Raw genomic sequence first — 21,173 nt, 5'->3', positions numbered from 1 at the left:
CTTGAGTCAAACACCACCTTCTCTGTAAAGTCTTCTCTGACTCCCTCTGCTATTTAAAATTGCATCCCCTCCTTCTAGTACCCCCCTTTTCTCCATCCACCTAGTCTGGTTCATTTTTCTTCTACAAGCACTTAACCTTATAATGTCGATTATTTCTTTTATTTAGTTATGCCTAAAATCCTGACAATGGGTGTAAGTCCCACAAAAGCTCAGATTTGTCTGCTGTGTTCACTGCTGTATCCTTAGCATCTAGCTGGCACTCAATCAATATGTGATGGATGAATAAATAGATATAAACTTTGCCCAGCCACTTATCATCACCAACATTGGAAACCAATTTAATGTAAAACAATTTCACTATCACTATTATTTCTGTCCTGAATTTTCTAGAATGATTTCTAATTAAGCATCTCCCCAAAATCCTCCCTCATCAGCCTGCCGGTGTCCAGTGCTGGTCTTAGCTGTCCCTGCAGCTGAGAAAGGCCTAATTTTTTCTGCGAGAGGAGGCTTAGAAAGCTCTACCCCAGGTGTTAACAATTATTATCTACAAATGTTGACATTTCTAGTGATGTTTACTTCTTGACCACGTCTTGTCATAATGAGCACATTTTACTTTCATAATCAAAGAAAACCACAAATGGAAATTACTGCCCCTTCAATAACAAAAATAAAAGCAAGAGGGACCACAGCTGAAATCACACGTTTGCCATCACAGCTCTGAAAAGTGTAGCCAAAGAAATCCTGAGGCCACAAGCATTCTCTGACCTCTGAACACATGCCAACTGAGGCCGCACCACCAGCGGGCTGCATTCCTGTGGTGGGTTTTTTTAAACTTACATTGGTTCAGAGAGCTGGGCATGTGGCCGAACGGTTAGGTTCACATGCTCCGCTTTGGTGGCCCAGGGTTCGCTGGTTCAGATCCCAGGTGTGGATCTAGCGCCACTCATCAGGCCATGCTGTGGCAGCGTCCCACACAGAAGAACTAGAAGGGCTTACAACTAGGATATACAACTATGCACTGGGGCTCTGGGGAGGAAAAAAAAAGAGGAAGATTGGCAACAGATGTTAGCTCAGGGCCAATCCTCCTCACCCAAAACAAAGAAAGAAAAAGAAACTTACATTGGTTCAGAACATAGACTGATGTCACTGGGTAATTTGGAGACAATGAACAACAAACCAAAACCATCTTTAAATTGATAGCTTAAAGATACAGGTGGTTTACCAGATTTAAAAACAAAACCATGCTGGCTCAACATGCTGGTTTATTTTTTTTATTTTGCCTAATCAGCAATCTGCACATAGCTTTGTGCCAATGTCTGGACTATTTTAACAATTTTTTCCTCTATCTAAACAGTGTGCAGTGTATTTTTTCACCTCCTAATCCCAATGGTCAAATGGTGAAAGTTGTTTTCAAGAGAGTATATGGACCCGAGGGTGCAGCATTTATACAAGCTCACGGGAATCACTGAACTGGATTGAGAATATTAAGTGAGCCTTTTAGCCCTTGTCTTTTAATAGCAAATACAAGAGTAACAACATTAATTAGAGCCAATACTTTCTGAACACTTACTGTGGCCAAGCACTGACCCAAGCACTTCAAACTAATATACCCATCTAATCCTTCCAAAACCTGTTATCACTATTTAAAAGAGGAAAATACAGAAGCAAAGAGAGGTCAAGAAAGTAGCTTGAGGTTACACTGCAGTAAGCTGCAGAATTTGGATCCTGGCTCCAGGACCCACATTCTCACACCACTGTGAGCGACCACCAGTTGTCTCCTGTACCTGCCATGTTGTTAAGACCTCACGCCCTTGGATATACTACTCCCATTTCCCCTCATATCATTCCCCTCCTTTGCTGCCTGACAAACTCCTATTCAACCTCCAAAACTCATCTTTGGGAAACCTTCCCTGATACTCCCAGGAGAATTACTCACGCCCTTTCTACTTTCTACCCCCATTCTCTTTGTTCATATGCTATTTCACTAACATGTAAATAAATAAATCTCCCCCAATTTGACTATGAGTTCTGTGTGGAAAGGAGCTGCATCTGATTCACACCTGAATTCTCCACACTTAATAAATATCAAAAGAAGGAGTTAATTTATAAATCTGAGATCTTTCAGGGTTCATTTAATAATATAAGAACTTTTAATAAGTGCTTACTATGCTGGGTACTTCCTGTATTTTAACTCATTTCATCTCTACCATAACCCAATTGAGGAAGGGACTATTATTGTCCCCATTTTGCAGATGTGGAGGCAGAGAAGGTTAAAATTTCTACTACCGGTCAAGGTCAGAGCTGCCAGTAAAAACCAGAACTGGATCCCAGCCGTTTGGCTCCACACTCACGGCCTCCCCAGTACACAAGTTCTGTACCAGACTTTCCAAGGTCCAGAGGAAAGGTTTACACCCAGTTCTTATCATAAAGACACCACATGGAATCCACTTTCTTCTTCACATTCATGGAGGAAATGCTCAACCCGCAGGACCTATGAGGAAGGAGATGCTGTCCTCGAGGTTCACCCTGAACACTCATTGTCTGGCACAGGGCCTGTCATTCAAAGGAAGCTCAACAGATATTTATTGAATGATTAAAAGTAATTTCTATATAGCTTGGAAACTACTGGATTTTTTTTACACATAATAGCACCAGGCACAATCAAGGTATTATACATATATTATGTTATCTTCAAAACAACTCTATGAGGAAGGAATTCTTTCTAGCCCTATTTTACAGATGAGAAAACTGAGGCACCGTGAGGTCCAATAACTTGCCCAAGATCACAGCATGAGAATGTGAAGCCAGGATTCAAACTCAGGCAGTCTGACTCTACGGTCTTGCAGTTCCCTGTGGCTGCTGGAGCAACCACCAACTGGGACGCTTAAAACGACAGAAATTTATTCCCTCAGTTTCAGAGGTTAGAAGTGTGCTATCAAGTGCAGGCAAAGTCATGCTCCCGCAGAAGCTTCTAGAAAACGATCCTTCCCTGCCTCTTCCAGCTTCTGGTAGCCCCAGGCATTCCTTGGTTCCTACCAGCATAACTTCAATCTCTGCCTCCGTCTCCACATGGCCGTCTTCCTTCTGTATCTGTGTATCTCTGTCTTCACGTATCGTTCTCCCTGTTTGTCTGTGCCCAAGTTTCTCTTCTTAGGAGGACACCAGTCATAATGGACTAAAGACCCACCCTGCTCATGCATGACCTCATCAAAACTTGATAACATGTTCACAGACCCTTTTCCAAATAAGGTCACATTCACAGGTACCGGTGGTTAGGACTTCAAGGTATCTTTTTGGGAGGACACAATTCAAGCTACAACAGATACCTTGTCTAGAACTGACTCCAGAGATCCAGGGAAATGATTCCATTTCTCTAAGCAATTACCCTCTTGATTGAAGCAAGATGTGCCAGTTCTCAAATCACCCGTCTGAATATGGGCGTGGTTAAAGGTTTGAGATTTAAGAGTTTCTTTACATACAAGATAAACATAACACAACCAAAATGTAAACAGACTTTAAGTAAATGAGAAACTTTATCATAAAACAGCAAATATTTCCAGAATGGAAGCCAGTTAATATACCAGAAAAATTCCCAGTAAAATACTTTGTAATCTGCTCACCTTCCCACTCTGTTAATTCATTGACACCTCCATTTCTCCCATTAAGGCTACACCTTTGAATTTTGACCAATGAACAATAATTAATATTCTATAATAGTCACCTATAATCATTTGATATTTTCTTTTTAAACTCTGAATAGAAGTGTCCATTTCTTTTGAAAGCTAATGATTCTTTGGGCTCTATAGCTAACAGTTTAAGATTACATGCAACCTTCACATTTTGATTAACAAAAATTAGCCTTCAAGGAAAAATGTAAACAAAGTACACGAATATTCGAGTAAATGAGCGTGTTTCAAATTCCTCCCATTGACCCTATTCTTCCAGAGACTAACGTCAAACTTGTACATTCACTCTACATCAACTTTGTTTTGTTCTTGTTAATCATGTGAAATACATTCACCACACAGCGGCAGCCTAATTTTCTCTGTACACTAGGCAAGCAACCAGAAATTTCCAAAATAGGCTAATTCAGAATTCGGGCCTTTAAACAGACTTGGGAAAATTCTGTGGCATGAATATTGTGAACCAATCCACAGCTCAGGAATTATTCTTTGAAATGGTTTTCCTGGATGACATCACTGATAACTAATTAAATTAATATATTTTGCTAGCATCTCCTAGACAGGGAAAAGGGCCCCCAAAATTGCCTCAACTCATTTTAAATATCAAAATATAGCATTTAAGTTAGCACTCTGGGCCAAAGCTAGGCAAAGCAAACATTGTAGGGAAAATATTTCCTAAAATCAAATTCTTGACCTGAAATTCAATCTGCTTTCTTAATAGAAGTGGAAGTACTAACAGGTTAATCCAAAGGATAGTTCAATTATTTTGGAAGAAATGAACCACCTATACAAAAAAAAAAAAAGTAACAGCCTTCCTCTAGAAAAAGACCATTATTAACATGGACTAATTTAGCAAGTAAAATTCTACTTTACTAGTACACCACATTAAAATGCAATTTTCAGACTAATATATTTACAGAGTATTTCGAGACCGCCAGTTGTTCACCCCTGGCGGCTGGGGCTTATCCTCTGTAATTATACTGAGGGCATTCTCAGAACAGAATGCTCAATGATGAGAGAAATAACTGACTTCTTCCCAAAGAAAAACATCACAGCCCTAGTTTACATCCTTTAAAAGCATATATCACCCTACAGAGAGTGTAGAAATTTTCTTTGTTTAAAAAAGCAATTAGAAAAAAATGCAAAGCAGCTAAAATTACAACCAAATACAGTTTGTGCTTCTGACTGAGCTTTCTCACACTGGTTGGTCCTTAGACACTCAACTCTCCTGAGGAAGTCCCCATTCTGCAATCTAGTAGCTCTTGTGTCTTAGGGAAATACTAATTTAAGAAAGAGAGAGAGAGAGAATGTGTATGTATGTGTGTGTGTGTGTGTGTGTGTGCACATGCTCCTGCATTCACACTTACTGAATGCGTCCCCTACACCAAGGTCTGTCCTCACAATCTATATTCAGCCTATCATGACCTGCTCTAGCTCTGTGCCCTGGGACAACCTTGGTGAGCCTCAGCTTCCCCACCTGTATTTGAGGATAATCACAGCAGCTACTTCATAGAGGTATGGGGCCACATGATAGCCTCCCCATAAGACGTTTGTCACAGTGACTGTTGTCTCAGAGTACCAGCTCAATAAACATTAACCCTTATAATTTCTATAGGATCCTCCTACAGGTGAGGAAAAGGAGGTAACTTGTTAGGGTCCCCGCACTGACAGAGATGACCCAGGATAGAATCCCAATCCATAGGTCTTCCAAGCCTATCCAACGATATGGGGCATCAAACACACTGAGGGACTGTCATCCACATTCTCTGAAGACGATAAAAGGGGAGGGGGGAGGTAACAATAAAATCCAAGACCATGCAGTTGAAAATAAAGCATTAAAAACCTACTACCAATTACAAATATCCCCCCATCGGCCTTTTTTAAAAGAACGGTCTTTTAAATATTTTAATCCTAAACACTATTTAAGTTTTTGATCAAGGACTATCCTCTATAGCACAACACCCAACGTAGAGTTAATCTTGAATGCCTGGTCAATCTACTGACCGTTTTGACAACAGGAGATCAAGAAAGTAAATATCTTGATCACTTTATATCACACATTTTCACATGTTATCACAGTAGACCCTCCCAGCCAGGTAGGTATCGTTCTAGTATTTTACAGATAGAGAAAATGTGGCTCAGACAGGGCACCCACCTACATCCACCCATCCCAGGGCAAGGCCTGAATTTAAACTTGGCTCTGCTTAGATGTATAGTCTACGCTCTCTTTAGAATGACATGGACCAGGCAGAGGAAAAGGTTAGGCCACCTAGTTGCCTGGCTTCAAGGGTACACTCAACAGAATAAATGCAAAGGGTGCCACAGTTTTGGAGATCAGCTCAATGAGGATTTAATTTTACTTAATCAATTCATCTCCAAGGTAGAAGTCAGTAATAGACACAACCAAACACACGCCCCACACAGAGCATACCCAATTCACAACTTCAAACTTGTCCAGATAAGTGTTAATTTCACACAAAAGCAAGCTTTGGAAAAGACAGGAGCTTAGTATTAGGTTCAGGTGAGCGGCACCTATAGCCTCCCCAACTCTTGGGGTCTGCGTACTCCTCACCCCTCAAAGCTTCAGCCCCAGTGGCAGATTGCACAGAGGTTAGAACACAATGGGAAGAGCTTCAGTCTAACACAAATTAATTCCTCCTTCAGGTTCCAAATTGACAATAACAAGACTCCTTGGGTCACAGAACCTGGGCTGGTGAGGACACAGGACCAGTTCTCTCTCTTTTCCTTTTCTTTTTAGGTTAAATATTTTTTTTTATTGTGGTAAAATATACATAACAACATTTACCATTTTAACCATGTTTAGGTGTACAGTTCTGTGACATTAAGTACACTTATTCTGTCATGCAACCATCACCACCATCCATCTCCAGAACTTTTTCTTCTTCCCTGACACTCTGGACCCATTAAACAATAACTCCCCACTTCCCCTACCCCCTGGCAACCACCTTTCTACTTTCTGTCTCCACAAATCTGACTTCTCTAAGTACCGCATATAAGTACATTCATACAACATTTGTCCTTCCGTGACTGGCTTATTTTACTAAGCATAATGCCAGTTCTCTTTTGTTCCCAGTCAGTCGCCTTGAAGAGATACCCCTGAAATGCACATCATTTAGAAGAATTTAAAAAGAACACGTGAGAATTATTTTCCCCTTTTACTCATTGCTAAAAGGATATAAATATGCTAAGCATGCTTAGGGAGGAAGAAGAGAGAGAAAGCCAACAAAATCATCCACAATCCCACCACAGAACCACATCATTTTCATTTCTACTCATTCTCTCATAATCTTTTGCTTTATGCGAATGAAATCTTCATAATTACATCACATTGAATATATTCCTTTCACTTAACCATCTATCAAAATGATATACCTCCAAGGATTTCAAAAATCCACTTTCAAAGTCAGCACTAAGGAAAAATAAACGTGCTTTCATGAAAACTTGTATCCACTGAGCTCTCCTATGGTAGAAATAAGTTAAATTTGCCTGAAGTTTCACTCTGATACAAGGCAATTGTTCTTGGCAAGACAGTATCACATTGTTTAATAGTAGGTGCTGCAGAAAGAAGACACTTTCACAAATGTTCATACAAAAATCATTTAAATGTTAAGCATAAATGCATATAAACTCCGAATGCAGCCATCCATCCCACTATTATCTTTCTCAATGGAAAACAGCACAACAGCATCTAATGAAAATCCTGTTTTCTTTACAGGAAATAAGGACAATAATGCCACAAATCAACATTTTCCCCAGTTTTTTTTATTGGCTTTTCTTGAAATCCGCATGTTCTCAGAACTAAGGGAGGAAAAAGATAAAATTCAACAAAACTCCACACCTTATTTTTGTTTCTTATTTCCACTTGCAGCTTGTAAAATACACACATAACAGCAGGATCTAATACCAGTAAAGGAAAATGATTTAAGATGAAATAAAACTGAAGTCAGCAGGAGATGACTTTGATCGGGAGACAATTACACACAAGTTGATGGAATGCAAGACTTCCTTTATTTATTTTAGTAGAAATAACTTCAAGTCCTGGAAAAAAGACAGTTTTAGAAAACAACACTGACCCAATTGCTAAGTCTCATAAATAAGAGCAGCGAGTGTTACTTTCATAGCACCACTGCTCATATATTTTCTGCTCAAATCATTGGAAAACATTTAATTTGAATGTGGGAGTTTTTCCTCCTGAATTTTGGGACACTAGAGGATCAAAGACACAGAGATCCTGTTCACAGTAATGGCATCCAATATACCCACTGTTCATACTAAATTTCCTGTCTCATGTAGGGAGAGGACAAATGCCAAGAAAAAAGTACCCCAACAAGGAGGACCCAAAAGGACCAATCATTCCAAATTCAAAGTCTCAGTTCCCGGAACCTTCTAGAAGGAACCCCCAGGAACGCCAAGCCCTATTTCTCTTTAGTGCTCCAGGCCTGGTTCTCTGCCTGGGTGGACTGTTTCTGGGGCTGTTCCATCTATATCTGCAGCTTCTTCTAATCCTCTTTTCAGTTAAGCCCCAGTGCATCTTTCTGGAAATTGCCCCAAGCATAAAAAATCAGCAGCACAGGACAGGGGCTGCCTCCCATCCCAGACAAGTGAGCCAAATGCTCTTTTACTCTGAATTATTCTCTCTACACAAATATTCTTTTCAAAAAGACTCATCCTGGGCTCTCCCTCAAATGAAAATTTTCAGTAAGCTTGCCCCACCGTGTCCCTTTCCCCAGTTGCTGTGCCAAATCAGAACCATAAAGATTATCAGAGAACAAAACTTCAAAAAGACAGACCCAGTCCATCCACTCTTACTTCAGGAAGGACCAAAACTAAACATACCTCAACCAAAAGGAAATCTAGGGGCCGGCCAGGTGGCACAGCGGTTAAGTTCGCATGTTCCACTTCAGCAGCCTGGGGTTCGCTGGTTCGGATCCCGGGTGCAGACAGGGCACCGCTTGGCAAGCCATGCTGTGGTAGGCGTCCCACGTATAAAGTAGAGGAAGATGGGCACGGATGTTAGCTCAGGGCCAGTCTTCCTCAACAAAAAGAGGAGGATTGGCAGATGTTAGCTTAGGGCTAATCTGCCTCAAAAAAAAAAAAAAAGAGAAATCTAAAAGCCAGTATTTTTAAGTTGAGATTAAGATTCCAAAATGTCAGCAAAAAACCAGTATAATGTTAACCAAGTCCAACCCCAAGTTTATTTTTCCCATACCCAATGCTCACCCTTAGTAACTCCAACAGGTCTTACTCCTCTTTCCCTACTTCCACTTAGGCAATGGACATCCAAGGAAATGTCTATATATCCAAAAGAAGATAGGATGAAGTCATAGTTTGAACAATTCAAGTCAAAAACCACTCTCCATTAAATTAACTGAGACATGTGCAGAAACGGCTTGAGTCCCACATGACATTACAGCCAGCTCCTCCCTGAATGCAGCAGACGAGCAATGATCTCTGGGACTCTAAATGTTGTTTCTCTTTGGACACAAGTCAGTGAGACTGATCAACTGGGCACAAAGCATGAGGAAAACCAACCTGAAAAATCCTATTTCCGACAAAGATCCTGCAAGTCCACTATGACGACCAGCCAGCCACTGAAGGGTGAGCGGAAGGTGGAGGGTAGAGAGAAGTCCGTATCACGTCAAACAGCCGTTAGGGGTACACAAAGCAGCACCTTTAGAGCTGGTGTCAAGATGTGCACCAAAAAACACTAGTTCACAGGAGACTGTACAAAATGGACCCACAGGCAAACACTGGATTAAATGAAGATTTTTTTCTGGAGGACTTCTCCAATATGTTAATGGGGAGAGAAGATGAACTTGACAGCAGAAACCTTTATTCACAATGTACTTCCAGTCACCTGGGTTTTAGTGAACACACTTTGGGAAGCATCACATTAGAGGCCGTGGAAGCAAGGTTAGAGCTGAGGCCTGGAGAAGCAGACAGCACAGTAAGGTGACATCAGTCCAGTCTTCAGGACTACAGGGGGATTAAGGCTCCTTGAAGAGACGTCTTAAAGTGAGGCCCTCTGCACCATTCTCTTGGCCTGAGGTTGCTCCTCTCCATGTCATGATCTTGACACGGCCATCACTCACTGCCACACAGCACACAGCTTAACAGTCACCTACTCAGACCACTCGATCTAAAGGAGCCCACGAGGCACTCTGCATCACGTCACACATCTCTGTTGTCTTCAATGCACCTCCCACAGAGACAGCAGTGAGCGTTTTACCCATTGCCACATCCTAGGGCCTACCGGCACACAGTAGGTGCTCAAGAAACATTTGCAGACTGACTAAGTAAATAAAGTAGTCTAGCTATCCCTTCCTCTGGCTTGAAGCAATGATTACTCAGACATCTGGTTACATTTAATTATAGTTCAATGTGATTTATTATTTCAAATAAAGAGGCCATGATTATGCTATGGTTGCTAAATTAAATGAGAGCTGCATTTCCTTTGGACACATACTCTCATACTGAGCCGCTATGAGAAAACTACATATTTTTGAAACAATAATAGGTTTAAAGTGAGCCACTCCCCTAGACCTTTCCAGAATTTGGACACAAAACGACAATGTTAAGCAAACTCATATTGACCTCATCATGCTATAAGCCTATACTATCATAACTAGAGAAAAACTTTCAGAAAAACTAGCTGCTGAAAATGCCCTGGGGCATATTTACTAAAGCCTCCAATGATAAGATTCTTTTTCATTCATATCTTCATTCTTTGACAAATGTTTATACAGCACCCAGGAATTTCTAAGCACTAGGAGCACAGAGACCAAGAAGCAACAGTACTGTCCTTCAAGGGCTTACAGACCAGAGGAGAAGCCAGGGAAACAGAGTGGCCAGGCAGTGTGACAACAAAGGCATGAGTGAGCAGGTGTGCGGAGCTCGGGTGGGAACAAGGAGGACCAGCTGCCCTGTCCTGGGTGATCATGGGCCCCAGGGGTCTTCCAACTATGGTCCCCAGACCAGCAGCATCAACATCACCTGGGAAATTGTGAGAAGTGCAAACTTTCATCAGGCCAGCCACAGACCTCTGGAATCAGAAACTCTGAGCGTGGGGCCAGCCACATGTGTTTTAACAAGCCCTCAGGTCGCTCTGACGTACACTGAGGTGGATGATGACTAAGCTACTTCCCGAAGGAGGAACAAAAGTCAAGCAGGTAAAGAACAGACAGACAATAAGGATGGCTGCAGGCAACAGGAACAGAGGATAAAACCCCAAGGCCAGAGAAAACTCTGTATGTTGTAAGAACAGTGTGGCTGAAGCTCAGAGCATGAGACAGAGAGCACAGCAGATCATGAAGAGTGTCAGGTGTGGCACCAAGGAGCTGGAACTTCATCCTGATCGCAGTGAGGAGCCCCTGAAGGTTTGGGATGGACATGCCCAGACCTGCAGAAGATTTCAGAAGATCCCCTTGGAGGCAGTCTAGAGAACAGAGAGAGGCCACAGAGAAGGCAGCTGCAGACTCCTAGGTGAGAGACAATAGTGGTGGGCAGGAAAGCAGAGGCACACTATCAGAAACGGACAAGGCTCCAAGTGGGAGCTAGAGAGTCAGTGGCGCCTTTCACAGCTTCAGAGATGGAAGTGCCAGGTACACTGTGGGACAGATTGAGCATCTCTTCCCTGGGAAGCCTTGCCTCACACACCCAACCAGGGTAGGTGCTGGTCTGGGATGCACTGAGTCCTTCTCCTCCTGGTTAGCACACACCACACTTTATCATACTTAGTTCTTTAGTTGTCAGTCTTTCCCTAAAGACTGAGAGCTTCCAGCAGGCAGAGGCAGTGGCCACCCTGGTCAGTTTCTATCCTGGTCAGTTTCCAAGTGCAGCATTTGGAACAGCGCCCAATGCTTGGGAAGCCAAACTGAATGAATGGAGCTGGACAAGCCAGGAGGCCACTGAGAGGCCACTGCTCTCATTCAAGGGAGAGATGACCATGTCAGGGGGAAGGAATTAGAAAGCTTTTAACAACTAAACTTTTTTAATTTTTCTCTAGTCTGTTGATATCATTCAAAACACTGAATGAAAAGCGTCAAGTCAATTACGTTACGAACATTCAACGGTAAACTTGATCTGTTGAGTGAAGTCCGCGAGTTCATCTTCCTGCGGAAAGTCAGAAAGGACCATGGTTTGAGCACTTTTGCAAGTGAAAGTAAGACACAGTTCTAGGCGAAGAGAGACTGCGACGAAATTGAGATAAATTTGCTTTCTTTTGTTTTCAGAACAATTCTGCAAAGCCTCAAAGTAGAGGACAGAGACATTTCAAATCCTTCTGACAGTCTACGTCTTTGCTTTGATTTTTAGAAATGATTTCAAGCAGGCACATAATGTGACCCAATTGCAGGGTATTTTGGAAAGAGCAGGCACCTAACTTGGGGGTAGAACTGGTGGGCGTAGAGGGAAGAGTTACAAAGCAGGCACTACCACCTGCCTCTCAATCCTGCACAGAATTTGAGAGAGAAGGGAACTGTGACAATCAGGAAGTGAGGCAACATCTCCCCTGACCTGCTTCCCATTTTCTCACCATTCCCAAAATAGCCAGAGCGAAGGAAAATCATAAATATATTTCTCAGTCCTCTAGGGGAAGGTTCATTAAGGGCATAAATATGGGTCCCTGGGAAAAATAGGATGAAAGGCAAAGCTATGGACAGTCCTAGAATCAGGAGGTAGAAACTGGAAAATAAAACCCATGGACTAAAGGGAACCAGAGAAACAAAATCAAGGGCAAATTCTTCCACCAAAGCATACTGAGAGGTGGTCCCACAAACTCAGCTGCCCTGGATTCTCCAAACGCCAAGGTCTTTAGAGTCAAAAGTTAAAGTTTTTGCTTAAAATTTGAAATAATGATAACAGTTAAGATCTTACTCCATGCCAAGTATTGTTCACCTATCATATATTAACTCCTGACATCCTCATAACAACCATATTATATAGGTACCACTGGTATGCCTATTTACAGATGAGGAATCTGAAGTACCGTGAATTCTGCGGTCCAAGCATAACTCTGTTGTCTGCAGTCATATGGCTGTTAAATTGCAGAGCAGTATGGAATCTAAGAGTTTGGTTCTTAAGCACCAAATCCCTACTACCTATCCAGAGGGCTGTCCTATGCCTACGCTGTCAGATGTTTATCAGCATCCTCCACACCAGATGCCAAGAGCATTCCTTCCACGGTCAAGACAATCAAAAATGTCTCCAGATATTGCCAAATGTTCCCTGGAGGGCAAAACTGCTCCTCTTGAGAACCACTGCGACAGAGAGTTGAAAGGCCATATCTGTAGGTCCCTTATGGAAGGGGTGGCAAATCCTAGGTGTTGGGTAGAAGAAACAGGCTACAACAGTTCTATTTGAGTGAAGAACAAACGGAAAAAGAGACGGCTGAGGGGTTCTCTGTAGCAGGGGTTTACACAAGGAGTCCCTGCCACATCTCCTATCCTGTGAAGCCTCTGTACTCCAGCAGAGTGCGGACAGTCCTCCCTCGCAGCCCTCTCTCAGAACCTCACACACATGCCTCCACGGCAGCCCCTTATAACCGACACTCTGGTACATTGCTCTCTGTCTTCCAGAACTTCACACAGGGCTTGGCACAAAGTATATGCACAATAAACATTTGCTGAACAAGGGCAAGAACAAATGCAGCTGAGGTTTCTGGGTGTCACCAAATGAATGCATGTCGGCTTTCATCAGGGATCCGGAAAAGGTATAAATAAATAAAACTTGGTTCTTATTAAGAGGTTCTGATCAGATCATTAGAAGTATGTGAGGTTGAGTCAGTGCTTCCCGAAGTATCTATACACCCCTGAGTTCACTGTGAGTCCACCATGCCTCAGTTACGTTCAGACATTTCAGTTGTATTAGTTCACTCACGAATGAATTGATTTGAGAAACCTAACTCATGCTCAGGAAATTCTAATTTATACACTTCCACTGAGAAACAGTACTACCAGCAAATCAGGATACTCCATGTGGCGAGTCCACGGACTCTCTTGACCAAGACAAAAGTCTTCTTGGGAAACTAAATGAAGATCTGAAAGTAATTACAGAGCCAGCACCCAGGAGCATGCAGGATGCTCCCAGGGAGAGGCACCATCATCCAGGGTGCTGGGGACCTCTCTCCAGACCCACCACTCTAGCAGCCAGGAGTCTCAAGTCAGCCACAGGGCTGCTGGAGAAGCCCTGAAATCCTCACCTGTCCTTTTCCCAGTCGTTAGAAGCCTCTGTCATCCCAACATTGCCTCCTGATCGGCACGCGACAAGAAATCAGAATGCCGTGTATTTTACTTACAAAAGAAACATTCTAGACTAGAATCTGCCCAGAGAGAGTCAACACAGCAATCCCTAGTTTCAGACATATTTAGAAATTATATTTGGATTTTCCTACAACTCAATTTGTGTTTGGATCAAAGAAATGCACATTGGGGCCATAATTGGGAGGAAACCATTCCACCACAAAATACGCATTTAGGTTAACATCCATTTGGAAAATGGATGAAAGGTGAAATTTTCACCTTTTCCCCAAATGCTGAATTTAGGAAGGTTTCACGGTGTGATGCAAAGAAGAACATGGGCTTTGTTTAGGGCCTGGGCAAGTCCTTACACTTTTCTGAGCCCTACTTTCCTCATCTACAAAAGGGGAAATAAGGAGGTACCCCAAAAGACTCAATGAAATGTTTCCTGTATAGCACCAGGAACAGAGTTGGCCCCCAATTAATAAATGTCATTTCTTCATCCTGTCAGCTCCTCAGCAACCCATGGACTCCTCCGTACTGACTACAGTTCCAAGGCAAGCATCATTGTTCACTGTGCAGCCTTCAGTGAAAAGGACCTCAGTTTCCCTCTCTCTGAAATGGGGACAGGACCACAGTGTTTGGTAAGAACGAAATAGGGTAACAGCTATGAAGCTCTCAGCACAAAGGAAAAGCTCCACTCCAATAACATTATAATACATTATTATTACGACCAGTGAGATCCAAATATTACTAAGCACAGATTTTTAAAGTATTATCTGAAAATACATTATTTATTTTCTTAACCTACTACTTAAAACTCAGAAACAATTTAGTTTTTTTTTTTACTCTCCTCCAAACCCCCAACAGCAACTAAAACCAAAGGTGAATAATATCAATTCCACGAGCAAATTATTCTTAAGTTTCCTCTAGTGATTCATCAAGGCTCGCCCTAGAGGGCATGATACTGCAGCCGTCCAAACCGAGCTGGCTATTACACAATTCTTGGTTCTATGACCTCGACTCCATTAGCATTTCCTAAAATCACCAACCCCAAATTGCTAAAGCGTGCTGTCTGGGCAGAAAGAGGCCTGCACACAAAGAAACAAACACTAAGACCTGTCATTTTGAGGTCTTGCCAGCTAAAATTCACATTTTGATCACTTGTCCTTTCTGCTCTCTCAGACCCTCATCTTTCATCTTGGCACTTTCCTTGTCATTCTTAGGCTATAATTCAAAAATACTTGCTGTTTCCCAGAGCACTTCCAAAATTAGCTTCTTCCCCGCTCCCAGGACCTTGGGTCTGTACCAGTGACTCTCCATTCCCGGCAGGCCCAGAGGCCCCATCAGCCCACCCACAAGCTCCAGTGTGGCCTGGCTGCCATCATTCAGCTGGATCCTGAGGGCAGGGCTCTCTACATCCCATGCCTGGATTCCCAGACTTATCAATTTCATGGACTATTAAGCTGCCAAATAAAAATATTCTCATCAATTCATTAAAGAAATCTTATCCCACCTTGGAGGGGTATAATCTCAGAGAAGAGGACACATCTTCTAACTTGAACACACTTAGGAAATATCAAAGTGATAATGATGATGATGTAGTGAATAAAGGCAGCAAAAATATCGCCAATAAACAGTGGCCTGCAGGTCTAGCACTGTGCTTTGGATCTAAGTAGTAGACACTCGGTTACTTTGAAATTGTGTGGAAACGCTCTGGTTCATGGGGCAGTGAGTGTGTAAATGATACATTCCACACCACCTGTAATGTCACATCTTCCTTCTTCCACGACGGCCTCTCCCTCCACTCTCTGGAGCTCTCTCCCCGACCTCGGCCCCCTAAGCACACACGTCTCCCAGCTCAGTTCCAAACGGCAATCTTTTTAGTCAACTGTAAAAGGAAAAAAGCAAAACACTGTTCCTCAGGCTCTAAGCACCCATGAAGCATGATTTCCAGTGGAGGCACCCTTCAGAAACCTCAGCTGTCACCTAGCAGACAAGATTTCCACAAGAGGCAAAGGACAGAATGGTTCACTTTATTTATATCCACCGTCGAATCATTAACAAACAGTAAAGAAAAACATTAATCCATAATTCCATACTATTCATTTTTTCCATGTTCTCTTCTCATCTTTGTCCACATGAATCTGGATATTTTATATACCAACGGATTATACCTTGGGACTTTTTTCCTGATTATAACAGTAATGCCTGTCCTAGCATTTGTTCAATGCTTGGAAGACAGGTAAGCTTCACATATTATGGGAATGAGATTCTGTAGAAAGCGAGTGTTTCACTCACGTATGTCTGCACCCAAAGGCCTCTAATACCTTTAAACCCATGCAGGCTTCTTACCTCTCGTCAAGTCGTGATGACTTGACTTTCTCCCCTCTATGCCCTCCCTTCCTCTCTTACAGCTCTCATCTCAGCTTTGGAGCTACTGCCCATGCCTAGCAGAGGCCCAGCAGCCCTGGAGCCCTGGTGATGAACACAAGCACAGACTCACAGTCCATTTGTTATCAATTATTTAAATACAGATAACAACTCAGGCTTCTCCTCACCTGTGTCACTTAAAGGTTAATGAGGCCAAGTTTTGTGAGCATCTTGAAAGCAAAGTGCACTAAAAACACCAAAAGGGATCGCTTTCCTTTGCTCTCTGCCCCATCATCATAGCTTGCCAAAAAAAAAAAGGTCATGATCTTGCCAACGATGAGGAGGCACCTTTCAACGGCCGTCACTCCTGCTACTACAGCGGCTGACCAAGGGCACCTGCCCAGTACAGCGATGGTGTTAACATGAAATGATAATTTTATTCCAGAGACCAGAGGCTGCATTTCTGATCAAGGGCTGAAGAGAGAGGACAGGGACATGGGAAAGGCTTGCCAAAACTCACGCAGGTGGCCACCAGCAACCAAGGCACGGAACACCACCTCTGCGGCCCTGGTGGAGACTCCTTTCTCAGACTGCCTGTCTGCTCAAGAGCAGCGTCTCCCCTCAGAAGATGCTATGTGACATCAGCAGATGGTTTCAAATGTCTAATGTGCTTTACGCAAACCTGATCATTTTATCTCCTACCTAGACTTGGCAGGGCCACAAAGAGCTAATTTTATGACAACCATTCTTTGACAAATAAAAACTAAAGGGAGGTAGGAATCCACCAAAAAATTTGACAAAGCAGGACAGGCTAGACTTAGTGAAACACAAAATCAGCTTCATCTAAGTGCTCTAAAAGAAGTCCCCCTCCTCAAATGGCTGCATCACAGACCCCCGGAATGGACAAGAAAGACCCAATCGAGACACCCAAAGGATGCATTCTACTGCAACTCCCTCATTTTACAGATGGGAAAACTAAGGCCCAGAGAAGTGAACTGACTTTCCCAAGGTTACACAGTAAATTAACGTAGCAGACAAGCCCAGCCCAGAAGGCAATTCTTAGGAGTCCCTCGTTGGTGGTCTTTCATTTCAACTGAGAGAATCGCTATCAACACATATCAACATGCAGAATATGCACTAACAATACATTAAAATTAAAATGGTAATCTGAGTTTATCTTTCTTTTTAAGTTTATTTGTTGGTAGTACAACATTGTTGAAAATGAATAAACACAAAGCAGTTTTTAAATCTGGACGGAAGCTTCTTAAAAACATTCGTGCTCTTCCAACCATATCTAATTCTAAACAGCAAATCAAATATGTTTTACAAGAGAATGCTTATTGAATAATAATTAAACCAGTTGAAGATATTCTCATGAGATAAAACTCTCAAGTTCTATTGCTATGCAATCAAAGGATTGTCCACTTTCTCAGAAGGGTTTTCTTAGGAAGCTGATATTTATATGTCAAAGATGCTGACATATAAGATAATACATGTAAGGAGCTTAATACCAGGCTTGACACATAGTATCGAAGAAATGCTAGTTTCCTTAACCTGGGTAGGAAAATAAGTATCATCCACTTAACTAGTAATACCGTCTTACAATACTTTCCTAAAATTCTGTCCTACACCCCTGGAAGCCAGCCCTGATGGTCTAGTGGTAAGACTCCGTGTACCGCCGCGGCCTGGGTTTGTTTCCTGGTCAGGGAACCACACCACCCATCTGTTGGTTGTCATACTGTGGTGGCTGCATGTTGTTGCTGTGATGCTGAAAGCTACGCCACTGGCATTTCAAATACCAGCAGGGTCACCCACGGTGGACAGGTTTCAGTGAAGCTTCCAGACTAAGACAGACCAGGAAGAAGGACCTGGCCACCCACTTCCAAAAAGAATTGGCCATGAAAACCCTATGAATTATAGCGGAGCATTGTCTGATATAGTGCCAGAAGATGAGAAAACAATGCAAGAAGACCAGGCAGGGTTCCGCTCTGCTGGACACAGGCTTGCTATGAGGTGGAAATGACTCCATGGCACTAACACCACCCCTGGAAAACTCAAGGTGTTACATCATCAAGGTATTGCCTATTTTAAACGCGTAACTGAAAAAGGTATAGATAGACAACATTCCATTTTTCTTGAAAGATAAATTTAGATATCCAGAAATCAGGGTAATCAACATAACACTATTCTAATATTATGGCAAGGCTTTAGGTATTAATTCCTGCTGTAACAGAAAGAAAATTCAGTGTTTGTTGTTGTTTCTCTGGTGGCAGGAAAAGAAAACAATCATCAAAAAGTTGAAACATGACATAAAAAGAGTAACAGTTTTAAAATATTTTGTCTTTGTACACATGGATTCTTTCGATGTTCAGTCTTTTCCTAAAAAATTCTGTAGTCAGTGTTCATAGTACTCCAGTTAAATGTAAATTCCCAGTCTTTTACACTTAGGATCGTCAAGTTTTTCCACCACCACTTTAAAAAAGTTTCAGAAAGCAGAATCCTGCTGGCTCCGTGGAGGTAAATTATTTAATTAAAAGTATCTTTAAAAGAGAATCAAAGTATAAGACATAGACACCTTCCCTGGAAAACGGTCTCAACTTTAGAGTCTTTTCCCAAAGGCTCTGAAAAAACATCTAGACCAACCCCAGTTTATGAAGGCTCTGAGCGATTTTTCGAGGTCATCTAGTAAGCTGATGACAAAAGGACAGCAATAGAAATCTTGCATCTGTTCTTCCCTCTCTGATCTACCAGCCCACTGTACTCTGCTGCCACCTGTGTTCTCCCAGCATTTTCCCCAACCTGGAGGCTCCTCATCCTCCTGACAAATGTCTTCCTTCCAAAACAGTGCCATTTCTAGGACTCTGCAAGTTCCAATAGACAATTGTTGAACAAATATTGCCTTCAAGCTAAAAACTGAAAACACAACAAAGCTGCTACCTAATTCATAAAGAAATCCCCCTTCAAGGATTCTGTCTGTTCCTGAAAGGCCAGCAACACAAATTCAGATTTTCTTTAATTATCATGGCCATTGGGAGGACAAGATTTGGAATATCAACCTACGACAAGAAAACAAAAGATTTAAGAGACACAAATCCAAAGCGACAGATCAGGATGCCACTGTTTTTTAAATTGGTGGAATATTAAATGACAAACCAATGCCAACCTCACAAAGTTTCCTCGGTTCTTGAAATTCAAACACCACTGCTGGCATCATTTTATGATAATCCTTTAGGTATCTCACCTAAGTCATCATGCGCGGAAAGTCAGTGACTGAGGCACTTTTTAGATAAGACTGTGCCCTCTGAGAGCCCGGTCCTGTCGGAGCCTCCGACACTGACCCTATCTCCTCTCAATTTTGACCCTCCCCAACCACTCGATCCACCCAAAAACGTTTGAGACAGTCGTAGCTCTAAACTGCGCAGAACTTGACTACCAAACGGCCACAACTCTAAATCTGATTTCTCCAGACAATTTATTTTTTTTCTACTTCAAGTTCTACGTTCCCTGGGCCCTGGGCCTCTGACCTCTGGGTTCTAGATCTCTTCACCAACGTCGAAACCATCTTTTCATTGTTTCTATGGGACTCGGCACCCTCCCTCGGTCCAGCAATGTTTTCATCGCACAAATGTCATTTCTAGCGTTCAACCCTCTCTTCTGCCCGGCGGGGAGTAGAGGGGCTTTCAGAACCCAGTGGCCAGCTTCCGTGATTAGGCCCCCTTCGCACAGCCATTTTCTAGTTAAAACGCTCTCTCTGCCTCCGAGGGGGAAAATGAACTTTTCCCCCTTTGATCTCGAAGCGGCTAGTCTCGGAACCGCGGAGAAGCCCGCCGGGTCTCCAACTCCGCGGCAGGAGCGCGCCGCCGCCCGGGGAGGGAAAGCCCAGCCGCACAGCCGAGGCCGGTGCCAGGGAAAGGGGGTGTGCGCTCTTCCTCGCCGGCGCCCACCCTCACTTTTCCCCTCCGCAGCCCCTACCCAGGTGCACCCCCTCCAACCCTGTCTCCCCCGCCCCAGGCCCTGCCAAGCCCCGGCTGCCGAGGGAAAGAGCGCGCCGGAAAGCAGGAGGGATGGAAGTCAAGGAGTGAGCCCGCAGTCGCCGTGCCACCCGGCCCTGCGGCGCGGGCGCAGGGCGCACGGGACTCCGCAGCGGACGCCTGCTGCAGATGCGGCGGCAGCTGCTGCAGCTGTGGCTGCGGCTGGGCGGGCGGCAGTGGCCGCGCAGCCCTCGGGGCCAGGAGGAGAAGGGCAGCCGCCGGGGCTACGCGCAGCCACCCGCCGCACGCCGCTGCCCCTGCCACTGCCCGGATCTCTCGCCAGCACTCCCGGGCCGCCCCGCGGTCCAGGGTAAAAGCAAGGAAGAAATTGAGGCTCACCGGCGGTGCGCGCGGCGCTCGCCTCGGCTCCGGCGCCCGGCAGCTCTGCTCCAGTCTCGCCCTCCCCGGAGCGCCCGGATCAGCTGCGGGTGCAGCGCACGAGCTTCCTACTTGAGCTCAGGACGGGATCCGGCGACTGAGCATGCCCAGTGCCGCTCCGCGAGTCCCGCTAGGGAACGGCGCCGGCGAGATTCCACTTCTCCAGGCTTTGGCGGCGGCTGCGCAAGGAGAGGCTGGAGGGGCCCGGCCGGGCGGGGGCCGAACGCGGGAAAGGCGGGGCCGGGGGCGGGGGCCGGCGAGGAGGGGGCGGGCAGCGCTCCTAGTGCGACACCTGCAGGCAGAGGCTGTGGGGCCTCTTGGACGCACGGGCCCCCCTATCGTCTGGGAAGATGGCAGGGAGGCAATGGGGGCCAGTGTGTCGAGACCCAACGGCCGAGAGTCGCGGTGCAGCCCGGTATCCCCTCCGTGTGGCCTGGCGTCTCTCTGCACCA

The 21,173-nt window shown here is 44.0% G+C and overlaps 1 protein-coding gene across 7 annotated transcripts in view; it reads right to left on the bottom strand.

Annotated features, from left to right (window-relative positions):
* LOC124237137 (amyloid beta precursor protein binding family B member 2) overlaps positions 1-20,855 on the bottom strand; it is a 368,014-nt gene extending 347,159 nt beyond the window's left edge. For 5 of the 7 annotated variants that reach the window (XM_046656479.1, XM_046656485.1, XM_046656481.1 and 2 more), the window contains exon 1: positions 20,683-20,854. The gene's annotated coding sequence lies outside the window, so the exon portion shown is untranslated. Of the gene's footprint in view, positions 1-20,682 lie in introns of all 7 variants that reach the window. The other 2 variants (XM_046656484.1, XM_046656486.1) reach the window with 1 other exon arrangement.
* Between the last annotated feature and the right edge of the window lie 318 nt (positions 20,856-21,173).

The sequence above is a fragment of the Equus quagga genome, chromosome 3 (genome assembly GCF_021613505.1).
Source record: "Equus quagga isolate Etosha38 chromosome 3, UCLA_HA_Equagga_1.0, whole genome shotgun sequence".
Classification (NCBI taxonomy): Eukaryota; Metazoa; Chordata; class Mammalia; order Perissodactyla; family Equidae; genus Equus; species Equus quagga.
Note: the sequence above shows the minus strand (reverse complement) of the source record. Positions and strands in the feature narration are given on the sequence as shown.